The 14,339-nt window shown below is 34.9% G+C and overlaps 1 protein-coding gene across 1 annotated transcript in view; it reads left to right on the forward strand.

The window, feature by feature from the left end:
- Window positions 1–14,339, forward strand: part of LOC108996729 (disease resistance protein RPV1-like) — a 105,872-nt gene that overhangs the window by 54,628 nt on the left and 36,905 nt on the right. The gene's annotated exons all lie outside the window — the stretch shown is intronic.

Consider the following 14,339-nt stretch of genomic DNA (forward strand, 5'->3'; position numbering starts at 1 on the left):
GATTATTTGCCCCACTGTCAGCAAACCAAGATTGTTCTTCAGGTTCAGCCGAGTTCATTCTTGCAGCCATTGCAGCCAGCTGAGAAGGAGGATGCCTCCCTTGATAGGAATAGTTCATCCTATGGTAACAGTCGAGTGCTTGATGTCCAATCTTCCCACAGATTTGACAAGGAACCCTCTGATTTGTTTCACTCCTCTGATTTGTTTCACTTTTGAATCTAGTCCCTTCTGGTTTCTTAGAGTGAAAATTTTGCCTTTGTTGTCCAGAATTCTTTCCTTTATAATTGAAAGTTTTGGACTTTTGTGAGTAAAGAGCAAAATTACCTGACTCATTTGTTTGTTGGTGTTGTTGATTTCCAATGAGAATCTCATGGTTCAAAAGCTCAGCTTGAAAATCTTCAAAAGACATAACAGACTCTCGGGTGGCAAAATGAAATGATGTGATAAAGGCAGTGTAATTGGGATTGAGTCCTCCCAAGATATAGGAGATAAGATCATCATCATCAACTGCCTTACCTGCTGCAGTAAGTTGATCAGCAAGGATTTTGGCTTGTCCTAGGTATTGAGTACAGGTTTGTGATCCCTGGCTCAAGGACTGAAGTTGTCTTTTTAGATAGGCTACTCTGGACCTAGATTGTGAGGCAAATCTTGTTGCCAAGGAGGTCCACACTTGTCTAGAAGTGTGTAAGCCATAGACAGATGACAACACACTGTCTGACAGGGTGGTATTGAACCAACTAAGAAGGCATTGATCCTTCTTTTGCCATGATAAAAAGGATGGATTGATCTCAGTTGTCAAGTTTCCTGAAGCATCAGCAAGAAACTTTGGTGGACATGGCTCAGTGCCATCAACAATGCCCATGAGATCATGACTACGTAACACAGGTAAAAACTGTGATACCCAGTTCAAATAGTTGTTACCATCTAGTTTAATAGAGATAAAATGAGTGATGCTTGGTAGTGAATGACCAGAATTCGACATGATGAGGTAGAAATTAGGAAGCAAGAAAATGTGTTAACCCCAGAGGGGCTCTGATACCATGCAAAAATAGACTAGAGGGTAACTGAATTGTATTGCTCAAAAGGATTATTTTTACAAGAACAGCATTGCTGTTTATATACAGATGTTCCCATGATAGATGGGATTATAAGAATAAAAGGAAATTACAATAAATGTAAAAGATTACAATGTATATGAAAGGAAAGAATAAACTTTTATATGGAAACAAAGAAATAGAGGCAGAGGCATTGTCAACTGTCTAGTGTGTTGCTGTCTTTCCAAACTTAGAGATTCGTGGTCTTCTTGGACAGCTGTGCATGATTTGCATTCTCTCCATCTGAGGCTGAATTGGAGGCAGAGATCAAGCCTCCATCTTTGTTGATTGAGTCAGCTGTTGAAGATCTTCTAACAGTATTGAATGCCACATGTATGGTTTTGCTTTTGCTTTTCCACTGAGTTTTGTACTTTTTGTCTAATCTGGCAAAGGCATGTATTACCCTGTAAGATCTCTTTATGATTGTTTTTGCCAATGATATGGCCAATTTGTATAAGAAATTCTAACTACGTACATGCATTTCTTTCCAAATCATTACCAATGTAAGACTGAGGATTCTTTTTAATTTCGGAGAAAGCAAACCAGGTAAATACGAATTGAGTATTCATGATACTGAGCCACAATTCGGGTAGTTTCAGGTATCAAGAAAGCAGGGCAACCCAACTATTTCAGGCAGTTTCAGGTGAGATTTTCTGCATGTATGTATGTATATTACTTTTCATGTCAGTTCACAGCCTACATAATTTCGATGAATGCTAGCCGATTTCATCATAACAAGCACATATCAGGAAATTGTCGGAAGGTAGACTTGTAAATAAATAATTATCTTGAATACAACCATGCAACAAACATCAACGGTAATGATGTTAACTCATGATATGTTTAGTCTCAGGCATCAATGTCTTTGACCCAAATTCCTGGGGTTAACGGAGACACAGAGGCAGCTAACTTCTTTTCGCCCAGCCATTGAAGAACTACTATACAGTAAGCACGGAAAAAATGTGCACATGTAAGTCTAATTGTAGCCTCTCGGTTACATTTAATTTATGCACATCCATCATGTACTAAAAAGTTTCGATATCATGGTAGTTTAAGTCTAAAGCTGGATGTGTGCCTGGAACAGAGGATATTTGGCAGATAAGAATAAACCAATCATCTCAAAGGACTGAGAAGAAACTGCAGAAATATAAAAGATGCATGCCTTGATAGAGAGATACCAACTTTATGGAGAGCTATACCTAGGATTACCCGTCTTTGCAACAGGTCAGGGAGGCCCAGCAGAAATTATTGTTGAAGGAATCTCAGGCTTTCATATTGACCCCTAAAATGGTGAAGAATCGAGCCTCCCTAATAATATTAGTGGTAGTTTAGGAACTGGGATGTATTTTTCTTGGCTTCATCTCATCTGAAATCAACATTATTGCTTCACATTGATATGCATAATGCATATTTCTCTTAATGTCTCTGTATTTTGTGTTGTTTTCTACATAATTTCAATGACATCTAACATCAGCCTCCCTCTTGGGTTTGTTCTTTGGATTTGACTGCTAGTTCATTTTAATGTCTCTGTATTTTGTGCTGTTTTATAAAGTAGTGTTTTGCAATGTTTGTTAGTTTTCTTTTGGTTTGACTGTTTGCAGTATATTGAATCTTATCATCCCATTCTGATGTTACTAATTGTCGCATGTCTTCCCAGTTATGCAAGCCATGCACACGGTGCTTCTTCAGCATTTGACTAACGAACGAGGTTGTGTAGGGCAACCAAACTATCTGTGGCACAGTCCCTAGCACGAGTTGTCCCAAGTGCATGTTTTTTAGAAGTTGCAATGACGAATTATACTTCCATTCAAACTTCAAAGTGTCTGCAAAGCTGATTTCCTATAGATTTGATGCAGCCTTTTGCAGTAGCTTTGTAATCTGGAAATTCAACCTGTTACAACTTCCATTTTAGATATTATGTTAATGTTTTTATTCTGTACAACTTTCATTTGTAATCCTTTCTTCTGCAGAGTGTTAAGGCCAAGTTCTTCCAATTTCATTCCTTTCTAAAGATTTAGCAAGTTGCTAGTTTTTCCAGTCATAATTGCTCAAAGGCTTGCCATGTCTTATCTATCCCAATTCCCAATTCCCCTATATCGGAATAATACATGCATGACCGTAAAGATCGAAGTTGAAAATCCCACTTTCATGCTCCTAAGATGTTGCTGGAACCTATTGACATCAATATATTATCACATTCAAATGTGGGAACATATTGACTTCAATATTCAACTCTCGTTGCCTTAGAATCTGGAGGGACCCACGTCCTCAAGAATATGCCTGCCACTATTCTAGCTAGTTCAACTAATCAATTTTTTTATTTTATTTTTTATGATGCAACTCGATCGGCATCGACCTCTCTACTTGAGATAGCTATTCTCCAATTATAAAAAAAGTGAGAACTCAATATTGCATCTAACTCGGAACCTCTACATTGGATTGACTTGTCTAGATGCAACAAGATGCTTGTAAATACTAGAAATCATGTGCCAAGTTCTTTATGGAAACAATTAAGCCCCTCTTCTCTCTGTCTTATTTCTAGGAACTTGAGGGCATTACGTTCTTGCCAAAACTCGAGGGCCTCTCAAGGGTGAGAGTAGGCTCTACATTTATAGCTAGCTTACCTTGTTAAACATTTATAATTTTCATTTTACAGGGTCATCTTAAGCACCACCGATTTATAATTCAAGTCCTACTCATGCGTAAAACAAACGCTTCCAGATCTGACAGCCATTAATTTTTTATATGAACTCAAGACTTTTGAGAAGACTTTTGAACTCATATCGGGAAAATTGGTGCATCGGTGGGTCCTATGGTTTAGTAATTCAATTCATGTGTTCGTTCCATATTAATTTTCTCCGTCCTTTATTTTATACAACTTTGAAGGTTGAAAGTTCTGCAATCGTACAGAGTAAACACATGCTTGCATGTTCGACGTTGTTGCCGAGAAGTTTCTCCTTTCTCTGACCCACTTTATCTCTATAATTATTTATCAAGGATAAGTTCTGCAACTCTATAATTGGACCTCATAATCGCGCATACGTAGAGAGTAAAGCCAATTGCTGTGGGACCAATTAATTGATCACTTTAAACAACTTTGAAAGTTTAAAGTTGTATCTTTGTGGGATATTCTTCTGTCTTTTTACAACAAAGTCATCATCTAATGGAAATCAATGGACCAATTTGAACATCTTTTTTTTTTCAATGTTCAGAACATGTATTGCTTGGCTACTTTGTTGGAGAATCTTTGAAGATAGAGGTAGACAACCTACGTGTTAAACTTTTTTGCACTTCAAAATCGGTGTTCTTCAAAACTTTCAGAATCCATATCATAGAAAAGCATGAAGATCAGAGAGTGAAAAATCATCCAGGTGTGCTGCATGAAGATGAATGTTTAGGTGGAATCTTCAATATTTGTTTTCTAGTGTTCGAATGAAATTAATGGGATGCTAGCTGTGTTCGAATGAGATTAGAGGAATCACCATATGTGTGGTTAGTCATGTTCTTTGGAAAAAATAACAACACTGGTATTGGAAAGGATACAGATTCTTGGATTTCAACATTGAACAACATTTTCTGATGGTACCTCAACTGGAGCCAAAGAATGCTCGTTATCCTTCTAGTCTCTTCTACTAATGGCAAGTTTCTTAAATCTTGCTTTCAATCTCTTCCTTCCAGACAAATGGAACCAAAGAATACTCGTTATCCTCCTCCTCTCATGTCTTCAGCTTGCCAAGTCTTTCACTCTTCATACTACTTCTCCATAATTAAATCAAGTCACAGAACAACAAACAAAAACCACTACCTCGGTTCTAAACCTTTCTGTTTCCAAGAGTACATTGTGTTTATTTCTTTCAAGCAAGTTCTCAAGTGACAACTGATCATATTTAATTTCAGATAGTATGTCGGATGCATTGAAGCAGGGCCACGATGATAGTATGCCGGATGCATTGATGCAGGGCCATGTTGATAGCATGCCGGATGCATTGAGGCAGGGCAACTATCATATAAAATGATGCTTTTTGAGGTAATATTTGGATTACTTTTCTCCATAAAACCAATTTTTACACGCAAAAATTAACATTCCATTTATTGTTTTTGCAAAGAAAGGGTTTGTTGCAACAGGCAAAAGGGTAATGAAATCCCAGAACTTACTGGAGGAATTGAATAAATTAATAGAAGACAAGGGAGACTCAAGAGAGGTTTTGGAGGGCCTACTTGGTTACATCCTGTGTTCCACCCAGGTGCTCATTCAGTACCTCTTTCATGCGCATGTACAATTGTGTAGGAGGGACTAACTCTGTTAAGAAATCAACTCTGTATATATGAAAACTGTGTAATTACAATGTAAGAGCGTATGGAAATAAATAGATACATGTTAGGCTTTCTATGGTAATTATGAAAAAGGAAAGAATTACAATTAAAACTAATTTCCTAAATAATTACAATTAAATGACCAAATCCCTAATATCAAGAAATTGCTAAGTTTGTGGGATTTGTGATTCTGTCAATACTCCCCCTCAAGTTGGTGCATGGAGATCCGTAATGCCCAACTTGCGGAGAAAGTGGTGAAAAAGTTCCTGTCCCAAAGCTTTGGTGAAGATGTCTGCAAGTTGCTCATGGGAACAGGTGTGAACGGCTGTAAGGAAGCCTGCCCGAATTTTATCATGGACAATGTGGCAATCAATCTCAATGTGTTTGGTGCGTTCGTGAAAAACAGGGTTGTGAGCAATGTGTAGAGCAGATTGATTGTCACAATAAAGACTGATAGGTTCAGCATGAGAGACACCAAGATCTGTGAGGAGCTGTTTCAGCCAGGTGAGTTCGCAAGTAGTGACTGCCATGGCGCGGTATTCGGCTTCAGCAAAGGAACGTGCCACTGTCGTCTGTTTTTTTGTCCGCCAAGAAATGGGACTGGTGCCGAGTTGAATGAAAAACCCTGTGGTGGATCTTCGAGTGGTAGGACAGTTGGCCCAATCTGAGTCTGTGTAAGCGGTAACATGTAAGTTGCTAGATGATGAGAAAAAAAATGCCTTGACCGGGACTGCCTTTGAGATAACGAAGAACGCGGATGGCAGCTTGCATGTGTGGATGTCGAGGAGCATGCATGAACTGGCTGAGAATATTCACTGAAAAAACAATATCAGGACGTGTTATAGTTAGATAAATAAGACGTCCAACCAGTCGTCGATAGGCACTAGGGTCGGTGAGAAGAGAGCCATCACAATCTGTGAGCTTCAAATTTTGTTCCATGGGAAAGTGAGCAGTTCAGGCACCAAGTTGACCACTATCAGTCAGGATATCAAGTGTGTACTTGCGTTGGTTGAGGAAGATGCCTTTCTGAGAGCGAGCAACTTCAAGACCAAGAAAATATTTGAGGGAGCCGAGATCCTTTGTTTTGAAGTTTTTAGAGAGAAGGCTTTTGAAAACATCAATCTGAGAAGTGTCATTGCCAGCAACTAAGATGTCGTCAACATAAACGAGGACAATAGTGATGCTGGCGTGAGTGATAAGGGTGAATAAAGAGTGGTCTGCCTGAGATTGAATGAAACCTGCATCAAGAAGCACAGTTGTTAGTTTAAAAAACCAGTTGCGAGAGGCTTGTTTGAGGCCGTATAGAGATTTCCGAAGCCGACACACACGAGTCTCCTCCTTAGGGCAGTATCCAGGTGGAGGGGTCATATAGACTTTTTCATCAAGATCGCCATGTAGAAAAGCATTGTGAACATCAAGTTGTTGGATGACCCAATTTTTTGTAGCAGCGACGGCCAGTAAGCAGCGGACAGTGGTCATTTTAGCAACTGGGGCAAATGTTTCATGGTAGTCAAGGCCTTCAACTTGAACACCTTCCTTCTGGTAAGAAACCCATTGGCTGTAAATGGGTTTTCAAAACTAAACTCAAAGCTGATGGATCCGTCGTGTGGGATTTGTGATTCTGTCAATAAACTCTTTTTCATCTTCAAAATACTATGCAGGAGGCAACAGTTGTTCCACCATATGTTGCTCTTGCCATAAGACGAAATCCTGGATTCTGGGAATTTGTTAAGGTGAACTCCGAGGACTTGTCAGTAGACTTTATTACTGCTTCGGAATACTTGAGATTCAAAGAAGTGATCTTCGGTGAAAACTGGTAATTAAGTGTGACTTGGGAGAGAAACTGACATGATAAACTTGCATATAGCAGAGTGAGAAAACCATTGGGAAGATGATTTTGTAATGACTGGAAATTATGTAGTTTTCTTGAAAACATGGATTTGTAGAACCCTGAAATTTATGTATTTTTAACAAAAAATGTGTGTAGGCTTGAGTTTTTTCACTCTGAACTTGGTACTTGATCTTGTTGCTATCGGAAATGGTGTCAGCTTCATCTCGAAGTTCATGACGTCAAGGCTGTAAGGGAATCCTGAGAGTGCAAAGCCACTACTCGAGCACTTACAAGACCTAAATTATAAAGGAGAGGTATAAACTTTGGATAGGCACACGGAGAATGGAAGAACGTAATTTCTTGGATACACAAATAATGGATGTTGTTCCAATTTAGCAGGATCTTATAGTAAATGCAACTTTGGATACAGTCGCTAAGCTACAAAGTGCCATTATTGTATTTGTCTCTGCAATCCCCAGAGAGATACCATTTCTTAATTTTGAGCAGAGGTGACCATTATTTTATGTTTACCACCATCATTGAAAGCAAAACCTGTTTTGACACAAATTCCATGATAGGTGGATAGTACACGCTTTTTCTGTATTTTGCCTTCTTGTAGGTTTAAGGAGTGGGGCTTTGAGAGAGGGTGGGGCCATACTGCAGAAAGTGTTCAGGAGAATGTTAGGATGCTTTCTGAGGTACTCCAAGCACCAGAACCCGCAAAGTTGGAGGTTAGTCATATTCTTTTTCTGATATACCAAGCTACGGTAACTAAAATAACTCATAAATTCATGACCTTTTGAAGGTCAAACTAATTTAACATTAACTACACAATTTTTTTTTTAACTAATGCATACTTTTTATCTATAGCTAGATATCATAAGAAGTAACGTAGATATGTTAGTGCCGAATAGAGAAATGAGCAAACCATATGTTTAGGGAGGTGCTATTTAAGTACCAAAGTTACCAATTATCGTATTTAATAGGATGATGAATATTTTTGTTCTTTTTTAATTAAATAAACTTGCACCGTATTGGAATTTTAGACTTTGGATACTTCTTTCTCAATTTCCAGACGTGGGAACAGCATAGAATGATTTTCATGTGCTAAACAAGTTTTATTAATTGCTGTGGGACCAATTAATTTTAAACAACTTTGAAAATTTAAAGTTGTATCTTTGTTGGATATTCTTCTGTCTTTTTACAACAAAGTCATTATCTAATGGAAATCAATGGACCATTGAATCAGAATGCCTCTCCCAACTGTCGCATGATTTTTATGAATTCATGAACTTCCAATTACACATCTCTTAATACTTCATAAAGCACTTTTAATTGGTTTATCTCCCAACGTACGTACGTGCAACTTTCCATTCTAATTGGTTTGCTATATATAGCTTTTAAATTAAGCACTTTTTTTTTTCTAAGTGCTAATTAACAATTTAGAAGTCACGTTGCAACTTCTTCCAACTCATGATTTCAGTACGTCCTTAAATTAATCGGTACAATTGAGGATCAATTTTAGTCCTCTCTAAAACATTTCCTCTTCTTTCTCTCTGAAAATTTTTCTCCATCTCGTCTTCCTCTCCCACTGATTTTTGGATAATTATACTGAAAAATCTGTCCAACTTACAATTAATATCTTGACATTTGAGGTGTTTTTCTCGACTGATCTTTTTGTTAGAATTCTTGGACACGAGTGAATTTAATTTTCAGTCTATTCCTTAATTAATTATTGTGTCATTTTTCTTCTCTCTGCTTGATGTGTCATCCAACTACTTTTTGTATTCATTTTTCTTCTCTCAATTAAAAGTCTACACGTTGATGCGGTTTAACGTTATCGGATCTGCTTCATAAAAAAAAAATAGTTTTGCAATTTAATATAATTAGATCTAGAAGCCTTGTTTGCATTCAAAACTCACTTTAACTCATTTCAACTCATATCATCTCATCATTACAATTTTTTCAAATTTTTACATAAAATATAATAAATAATTCAACTTTTATTCTACTATTCACAAACTATCTTAACCCATCCCAACTCATATCTGAATCCAAACCACTATTTCATACCAGTTTGTAAACTTCTTACGTAAAATTTCTGTGTTGTCCAATAACGTTTATCTTTCATATCACAGTCACACGTTACTAATAGAAAATTAAGACACATATAAGAGGTATATATCAAGATTTGAGTGAGCAGAAATTAAGAGGGCGATTTCATCTTCTAGGCTTGTCTTGTTTTTAAAAGATTTAAAAGAGCAAAAGAAACAGAAAAGTGGGATTTGTAAGAAAAAAGAGTGACGGTGCAGACTTGCAGTGAAACAGAGAGAGAGAGAGAGAAATTTTCGCCTTTTTCATGACTACTTCTATAAAAAGATCAGAATTTACAGAAATATTTTGGATCCCCAATTTGCGTCCGGCCCGAATTTTTTTTTTTTTTAACTTAGTGATTAATGAAGTATTTTTTAATGATATTGTGAATTTTTAATTTTTTTAAAAAAATGTTTATGATGATTAAAAAAATACATGAAAAAAAAAAAAAAAAGTAAAATTCACCATTCGGGACAAATCTTGGTGCCACTTTTTATACAGTTGATGCAATTTAATGGTAGGTCAATTGACACTATAATGTACAATAATTATATATATAATTATAAGAGTAATACGGCAAAGTATTTTTGTTTCATTTAGATCCGTTTGGATATAGAAACAGTTTCATCTTATCTCATCTCATTTTATCATTATTATTTTTTTAAATTTCCATATAGATTGTTAGATCATTACTATTATTATATTATAGATTGTTAGATTATGAAAATAAAAATGAATATGATTTGTTGGAGGTTATTGAAGATTATGAAAATAAAATAAAAATTAATTAAAAAATATAAATAATAAAAAATAATAAAATTTTATTATTATAGAGAGTGTGATGACTAATCCAATGTAGACTTCAAGTTTTGAATTATTAGCTAAAGATGAAAAAATTACATATTAGTCAAAATTTGAATAATAGGACGGCCAATCCAATGCTAATACTCTAATAAACAATTCACCTTTTCAAATCTCAAAACAATAATATTAATATTAAAAAATAATATTCTAATAATATTTTATTCAACTTTTAATTTTCATCTAAACTCATCTTATCTCATCTAATCTAATCATTATAACTTTATATTGAAAAGCAAAGAGATTCTTGGATTTCGACATTGAAACACAGAATATATATATTTTCTGATCTGATAATTGGTGGGTACATAATCTTATGAGGATTCTTTTCCTTTTGAAAAATGATAAGAGCTACAAATTTTGTATGCATATTTTGTATGAAATTATTTTTTTATTTAATGATTAATGAAGTATTTTAATTCTTTTTGGGCAAGCCAGTAATGTTGTTTCAAGCGAACATAGAACCCATACAACTTCTTACCCTTTAATTTTATTTTGAAAAATGTTTAAAGAGGTTCACAAAATATTTGAAAAAAAAAAAAAGAATTTGCACTATTCGATATGAATTTTCAGTGAGAGTAGCTCCACTCTTGGATACTTTCTCTAACAATTTCCAGATGTGGGAACAGCATCGATATGTGCTAAAGCCGAGTAAAGTCGATTGTTGTGGGACCAAACTGATCATTTTATACAACTTTGAAGGTTGAAAGTTCTGCAATGGTACGTTGATTAATTAGCTAGCCTGCATGGTCGACGTATTGGACCTCTTGTTAAATAGTAATCGCGCATACCGAGAGCATGTCTTCTTCTTCCATGGCATTTCAATCAGGAGCTTCTTCCTCTTCTTCGTACTCTTCATCTCCTTCCATCCGTCCATGAAATCATGATGAATTCTTGAGCTTTAAAGGTGAAAATGTTCGCCATAACTTTATTTCTCATTTATACCAAGCTTTGTATCAAAGAGGAATTAATACTTACATAGTTAACAGCCTTGAAAGAGGGGAGGAGATTTCACCAGCACTTTTCAAAACTATTGAATGATCAATGATTTCTATCATTGTGCTATCTAAAGACTATGCAGAATCTAGATGGTACTTAGACGAGCTAATGAAGATCCTTGATTACAAGAAAACAATGAAACAAATTATTCTACCAATTTTTTACCATGTAAATCCATCAGAAGTACGACATCAAAAAGGAATTTTTGGAGAATCCTATAATAAACTTGCAGATAACGCAAGTGATGTTGAAATGAAAGGTAGCTTTGAAAAGAGTAGCCGATTTGTTGATTTCCCATTAGCGAACTTCCGGTAAGCTTTGCCTATATGTACTTTCTCATGTGTATGCGCATGCTATATTTGAGATATTTATGAGCAAAATTGAGGCAAATATTCACATCGAGGAACTGGTGAAGATAAAATGCCATACAAACTATTTGATATTTCTAATTATTTTTGGCATTGAATAATTATATGCAAAACATAGTCAAATCTTAGAAATCCTTTTTGATTCTGGGATTTAGTATTTAGTACTAGTACTACCACATGATTAGTTCCACATAACGTTTAGTTTCAATTTTTTTGTAAATATAAAGACTCACAAATTTTAAATTATAAGTTTCAGATTAAGTTTATTACGAAACAATGTTTAGATTAAGTTAGGAGCAAGACTACCATTGTACATCGTAATCTACAACTGTCACTTTGTCATGGATAGAAAAAAATGAAAAACACTATATATTTTAATTTAATTATATTCATATGTCATCTATTGTGAAAAGTACTCTTAACTATCTCGAATTGTCTTCTCTTTAATATTGATAGGAAAGAGTTAGAATTTATCCAGGAAATCATTCAATGGGTGGACTTAAGAATGGTAAATCAAACACCTCAAAGCATTGCCAAGTATCCAATTGGGATAGAGTCTCGTATACAACATATTTATCAGCATTTAAGAATTGGAAAGAATGATATTATACGCATTGTAGGGATATTTGAGACCGGTGGAATGGGAAGACAACTACTTCAAAAGATATCTACAACCAAGTTTCTTCTCAATTTGAAGGAAGTTATTTCTTGAAAGATGTTTGAGAAACTTCAAAACAAGCAGGAGATCTAATTAAGCTACAAAATACCCTTCTTTATGATATTTTAGGAACAAGTTTGGATGTTCATGATATTGACAAAGGCATCAATGTGATTAGGCATAGACTTTGCTCTAAAAGAGTTCTACTAATTCTTGATGATGTGGATGAGTTGGTCCAAATAGAAAAGTTAGCTAGAGATCGTGATTGGTTTGGCTTAGGAAGTAGAATTTTCATAACGACAAGAGATCAATGTTTACTTGATAATTCTAAAGTTGATTCAAAGTACGAGGTGATGATTTTGGATGACAATGAAGCTATTCAACTCTTTAGCTTGCATGCTTTCGAGGAAAAAGAACAACTTAAGGATTATATGGACCTATCTAAACAGGTAACAAAATATGCTCATAGTCTTCCACTAGCTTTAACAATGTTAGGTTCAGATCTAAAAGGTCAAAATATAGATGAATGAAAAAATGCATTGGATAAATATAGAAAGATTCCCAACGGTAGTATTCAGAAAGTACTCTGAGTGAGTTATGAAGGTCTAGATGATACTGAGAGGGAAATATTCCTTGATATTGCATTTTTCTTCAAAGGAGAACCTTTGGCTAATGTCATGAAAATATTTGATTGTTGTGGTTTTCTTCCAGGTCATGGAATCAAGAAGCTTATAGACAAGTATCTTATTACTATTGAATGGCGTTATGAATGTGTTTGGATGCATGACTTGCTACAAGATATGGGAAGAGAAATTGTTCAACTAGAATCACCCAAAGAACCTAGCAAACGTAGTAGACTGTGGTTCCATGAGGATATTCGTGAAGTGTTGGAAGAAAGTACAGTAAGAGTAACAAAGAATATCATGGGTTTTACATTTATTTCATTTTCCAAAAGTGAAACCTAGTGGAGTTTTATCTTTTTTGAGAAAAGATAAACTGTATGAATTTATACATAAATGAATATATATGCATAAAAGTAATCACACAAACTAATGTAACATGATGTGGTTCATCAGATTATAAATTTTCTTTTATTGTAAAGTAGGTCTAATGGATTAGATGAAGACACGTCAATTTGTTCGATTGTTTTTGTGTAATTCCTTTCTAAATGTAACAGTACTCATATATATATATATATATATATATATATCCTTTAAATTATCAATATGAATTTGTAGATATACCAAGCTACGGTAACTAAAATAACTCATAAATTCATGACCTTTTGAAGGTCAAACTAATTTAACATTAACTACACAATTTTTTTTTTAACTAATGCATACTTTTTATCTATAGCTAGATATCATAAGAAGTAACGTAGATATGTTAGTGCCGAATAGAGAAATGAGCAAACCATATGTTTAGGGAGGTGCTATTTAAGTACCAAAGTTACCAATTATCGTATTTAATAGGATGATGAATATTTTTGTTCTTTTTTAATTAAATAAACTTGCACCGTATTGGAATTTTAGACTTTGGATACTTCTTTCTCAATTTCCAGACGTGGGAACAGCATAGAATGATTTTCATGTGCTAAACAAGTTTTATTAATTGCTGTGGGACCAATTAATTTTAAACAACTTTGAAAATTTAAAGTTGTATCTTTGTTGGATATTCTTCTGTCTTTTTACAGCAAAGTCATCATCTAATGGAAATCAATGGACCAACTTGAACATCTTTGTTTTCTTTTCAAAAAGTATCAACTTGCTTTGAGACCAAATTGATCACTTTAAGGACAGCAATGAAAAACAGGGGAAAAGAGAAAAAGAAAGAAATGAGGGGGAACGATGGGAAGAAGAAGAGGGAAAATGGAGAGGTGAAAGTTGGTGCTTGATTTTCAGTGCCGAGTGACAAGAAGCTCCAAAGAAGTTACTAACAAGTTTCTCATTTTTTTCTTAATTTTCCTTTTATTTAAAAAAAAAAAACTGAAGAAAACGTACACAACATTTTCTCAGCTCGTGGAATATGGTAGAAGTTGTCTAACAAAACTTTTCTTAAAAGTAAGAAAGTTGCCTACGAGTTATTTTATTTATTTATTTATTTATTTATTGGAATTATTG

This window comes from Juglans regia, chromosome 6 (assembly GCF_001411555.2).
Source record: "Juglans regia cultivar Chandler chromosome 6, Walnut 2.0, whole genome shotgun sequence".
In the NCBI taxonomy this organism is placed as follows: Eukaryota; Viridiplantae; Streptophyta; class Magnoliopsida; order Fagales; family Juglandaceae; genus Juglans; species Juglans regia.